Below are 4,971 nucleotides of genomic sequence, written 5' to 3'. Positions count from 1 at the left end.
ATGTATGATCCTGTTTATATGTGAAATGTCCAGAAAACTCAGATCTATAGGAAAAGAAAGTAAATTAATAGTTACTTAAGATAGGTTGCCAAGAGATGGGAGTGACCAATGTTTGAATGGGGTTTCATTTAGGATGGTGAAAATGTCCAGAACTTGAATGGACACAATTCATCCTTTTAAAGTATACATTTCAATAAACCATTTAAAGGTTATAGAAACTCTAAAGGAACAACAAATAGAAAGGTAAATAACAAGATAATAGGAGAATATGAAAATGCTCATGGAGCTCAGGAAAGGAAGTCCCCCCCCTCCAGCAGCAGGCTCTGGACGAGGGCCACTGGGGTTGTGGTTATTTGTTTTTGTTTTTTTTTTTTTGTTGTTGTTGTTGTTGTTGTCTATTGTGTTTTGTTATGGTTGAAGGAATGTGGCAAGCAGAGAGTAAGGGGACGCTACCTTTCATCTCTCTGTTCCTCATAATAGATGTGGGGCTTCTCCCTCACTCATTTTGTGTGTTAAGGGCTATAACGAGCTACCTGGAGTTAGTCAAATGCCGGGTTAAGGTGTCCAATGCTGATGCTCATTAGAGCCGGGCATGGAAAATAAGTGCCTAGTGGGCCACTTTTGGTAAGCAGAACTGGTACTGTGGGATGAACCAACCTCGAGACAGAGACTTTAAGGAATATTCCCAAGCAGCTGCCGAAACTTCTTTTGTTTCGGGGAATTCCTTGCCTTCTCTGGCCCGACGTGGACTGCCTGGCCCCTCCCCCTTGCTGGCATGGAAAGCATGGCATCTGAAGTGGAATGGGCCCAGGTGGAACATGAGGTCTGTTGGCGAAGGGATGGCTGGGCTGATGGTTGTCTGTTTCAAGGGTTTAATGAGTAATTGTTAAAGTGGCTTCCGAAGTCTTTGATAACCTGAAACTGTGAAGGGTTGCTTGAATGACAAATGGAGTTAAATTTGTTGGACATCTAGATCCTAACCAAATGGGATGAAATGCTAGGGCGCTGTTTGCTGGAACTGGGTTTGTACTTTTGAAATCTGCTGGTGAACACATTCTGTGCTTAACTGATTGATAAATTTGCCATCTAAAGAATTCTGTTGTAACAACTCACCATTGGTTTATATTTAGTCTTAAGTAGAGGTTAAGGTATTTCTAAGAGTACAAAATTCTGTTAAGTGTAATTAAGACTGATGGAAATGAGAAAAGCAACTCTGTATGTAAAAAGTAGGAGATATGTAAAAGAGAGATAAACAGCCCTAAGGCCACTGTCAGAACTAAATCCATTCGTAAAAGAATGGAAGGGGAGACTGATCACCTCCCATTAGCCAGGGATACCTAAAGGGGAGGATGTCCAACCTGTTTGAATCTGGAAAATGCCTGACTGTGTGAATGTATCTCTATGGCTCCACCGCTTCCACTATGGAGTCTGAATGGACTGCACCCTAAATCTTGCAGGGCTTCATATGGCATAACGGTCATCTACTCCATGGAGTAGCCCAGTCCAGGGTTTATACAGACAGACCTTAAATAAGACGCTCCTAAGTTCCCACGAGGGACACGAGCAGGACAGCATCCAGGGACAGCCCTGCTCCAATGGCAGAGCAGATCACAGCTGTTCTCTCTGGGCTCCTCCACCCAGAATCTGGGAGATGGAACAGGGGAAATTCTGTGCAATGAATTTGGACTCTGCTTAGCACCTCTGTGTTGGTTCTCAGCCCTAGAAAAACGAGAGCCTGAGGGTCCACTTTGAGTCTAGGAAGCCATCTTCCAAGAGGAAGAAAACTCTCTGAAACTCCGTGAGCTGCTCGTCCCTCTTCTCTGATGTCTGGACTCGATGGGTCACACAAGGGCCTATGGGAGGAGCTCGGGAGTCAAGGCTTCAAATCTTGGCCATTGGAGGCTGCCAGGGACCTGACCCGATTGATACACGTGCAGCTGCTGGCACGTTTCTGAATATGCTGGCTCTCTGCAGCCTCTGCATCTTTGAACAACATGTCCATCTGTCTGAAACATCATTCTGTTCCAAGCACTTAGAAACCCTCCACTACCTCCTCCTTTGTACAGAATGGGTATGACCACAAGGCATCAGTAGCCCAAGAAGGCCGGGGGCCAATGTAACTATGAACAAGAGAGATATGGTAGCTAACCAAGCCTGAACAAATTAAGGTAACAGTAGGGTATGAGAAAGTTCAGCTTCCTCCAGCAAGGGGAGGACGGTTCCATGTTATATAGGGTGTCACGTACACTCATCTGAGAATATCGGGTAAGAACCTTATGATTGTCTACGGCCATACCACCCTGAACACACCCGATCTCGTCTGATCTCGGAAGCTAAGCAGGGTCGGGCCTGGTTAGTACTTGGATGGAAGACTGCCAGGGAATACCGGTTGCTTTTGCTTTGATCTCCAAGAGGGAATTTCTTGGGACGGTGGGCTACTGCAGGCTGTGGATGCTACCTTCACGGAGATGGCACAACCTCTCTACGAACTGGCTAAGGGAGGACTCACTATGGTAGAGTGTGGACAGCTGAGGCAGAAGGAGCATTTCGGGAATTACAAAGAGCCTTACTGTGTGCCCCAGCATTGGTCATCCCAGATGTTACCAAGCCCTTCCACTTGTATGTGAAGGCAGGGCTGACTAAAGAAATTTTGACTCAGACTCTAGGGCATGGTGAAGGCCAGTGGTCTATCTTAGCAAGAAACTAGACCCAGTAGCAGCTGGGTTCCCTTCTTGCCTCCGCATAATTGCCGCAACAGCCCTCCTGGTTAAGGATGCGAGTAAATTAACTTTGGGCCAAAATCTTGTTATAACCACCACACACGCGATTAAGGGCCTTCTCCGGACTCCACCAGACCGATGGATGACGAACGCCCGAGTAACGGGGTATCAGGCCCTTCTCCTCAATGAACCAAAAGTGGCCTTCCGACCCCCAGCAGTACTAAATCCAGCCACACTGCTGCCAGAAGAGCTAGCTGACCATCCACACAACTGTGGGGAGGTCTTAACCCAAGTCACAGGAAGAAGGCCGGATCTCAGAGACACTCCCCTCCTGGATGCGGAAATGACTCTGTTCACAGAAGGGAGTAGTTACATGGTCAGTGGAAAAGAGGTATGCGGGGGCTGCAATGGTTTCTCCTGGGCAGAGACTCTGGATGTCAGCCCTGCCACATAGGATCTCGGTGGAAAAGCAAAGCTGATTGCCTTCACCAAGGCACTACAGATGGCCGAGGCCACAGGCACTAACTGGAAACTACAGTGTGCCTACTGGCCCCAGAGCTCTGAGCAAGGAGAATGAACCAGACTCTCGAAAAGACCTTGACAAACTTAATTCTGGAGGCTGGCGGTGGATAGAAAATCTCCTTCCTTTTACTCTCAGGGCACGATGTAATAAACAAGGTGACCCCATTTAAAATAATGTTTGGGAGCTCTGTCCTAGGTTACAGGAGGTTGCCCTAGCAGAAATGACTGATCAGTCTATACCCCAGTCACTGCAGGCATTACAGTCTGTCTTAAAAAGAAGGGATCCAAACTGCCTATACTGGAACAGAGACGGTGGAACCACATCCTTACCAACCCGGGGACTTGGTTTGGATACGTCGCTATCAAGTGGGGAATTTGGAGCCTCGTTGGAAGGGACCATTTACTGTTATCCTAACCACCCCCACGGCAGTAAAAGTGGAAGGCATCAGGGCCTGGGTTCATGCGGGTCATGTCAAACGAGCTGAGAGTAAGGATGCCCTCCAGAAATGGGAAATGCAGCCAAAAGACCCTGCTGACCATAGACTGAAACTAAGACTAAAGAAACTGTGAGTGTATTGTTGCTATACTAAAGAAAATTGGGGCGATAAAATGTTAGTCTTATATGTTCAATATAAGGTAGAACCATCTGAAAAGTCAAGGATTTGACTAATCTCCAAAGGAAAGGGGGGAATGTAAGGGTGGGGCAGACTGAGTGGAGTCATCCAATGAGTAGGCCCTATGTATATCCACTGGGAAGGTTGGAATTCAATTGGCCACCTGTGTAGGGGCGGGGCTTAACCACCCCCATAAAGGTTGCTCTGCCAGGCTGCCAAGGGGGGCTGCTGCAGGAGAGCCGGGGCTGCTGCAGGAGGGCGGGGGCTGCTGCAGGAGAGCGGTGGAGCCGAGTCTGCGGAGAGTGGAGCGAAGAGCGGTGAAGTTGGCGGAGAGCGGTGAAGTCGGCGGGGAGCGGTGAAGTGGAGCGGAGAGCGGTGGAAGTCGCAGAAGAACAGGGGAGTCAACGGTGTATAGAAGAGCTGTAACAGCTCTTGTAAGAGCTATAACCGCATTTGGCGGTCCAGCCTCCAGCCTCCGGCGGCGGCGCCGAGCCGTCGCCTGCAGCCTCCAGCCTCCGGCGGCGGCCCCGAGCGCCGCCGCCTGCAGCCTCCCGCGGCGGCCCCGAGCGCCGCCGCCTGCAGCTTCCAGCCTCTGGCGGCGGCCCCGAGGGCCGCCGCCTGCAGCCTCCAGCCTCCGGCGGCGGCCCCGAACGCCGCCGCCTGCAGCTTCCATCCTCCGGCGGCGGCCCCGAGCGCCGCCGCCTGCAGCTTCCATCCTCCGGCGGCGGCCCCGAGCGCCGCCGCCTGCAGCCTCCAGCCTCCGGCGGCCCCGAGCGCCGCCGCCTGCAGCTTCCATCCTCCGGCGGCGGCCCCGAGCGCCGCCGCCTGCAGCTTCCATCCTCCGGCGGCGGCCCCGAGCGCCGCCGCCTGCAGCCTCCGGCGGCGGCCCCGAACGCCGCCGCCTGCAGCTTCCATCCTCCGGCGGCGGCCCCGAGCGCCGCCGCCTGCAGCTTCCATCCTCCGGCGGCGGCCCCGAGCGCCGCCGCCTGCAGCCTCCAGCCTCCGGCGGCCCCGAGCGCCGCCGCCTGCAGCTTCCAGCCTCCGGCGGCGGCCCCGAGCGCCGCCGCCTGCAGCCTGAAGCCTTCCGCCGCCCCGAGCCATCGCCTGCAGCCTGC

The 4,971-nt window shown here is 52.6% G+C and overlaps 1 pseudogene; it reads left to right on the top strand.

Annotated features, from left to right (window-relative positions):
• The first annotated feature begins 2,282 nt into the window (after window positions 1–2,282).
• On the top strand, window positions 2,283–2,401 carry LOC122896716 (annotated as a pseudogene).
• Window positions 2,402–4,971: the final 2,570 nt, after the last annotated feature.

Source organism: Neovison vison, chromosome 1 (assembly GCF_020171115.1).
Source record: "Neovison vison isolate M4711 chromosome 1, ASM_NN_V1, whole genome shotgun sequence".
Taxonomy (NCBI): Eukaryota; Metazoa; Chordata; class Mammalia; order Carnivora; family Mustelidae; genus Neogale; species Neogale vison.
The sequence above is the reverse complement of the archived record's forward strand: the minus strand, read 5'-3'. Positions and strand labels throughout refer to the sequence as shown.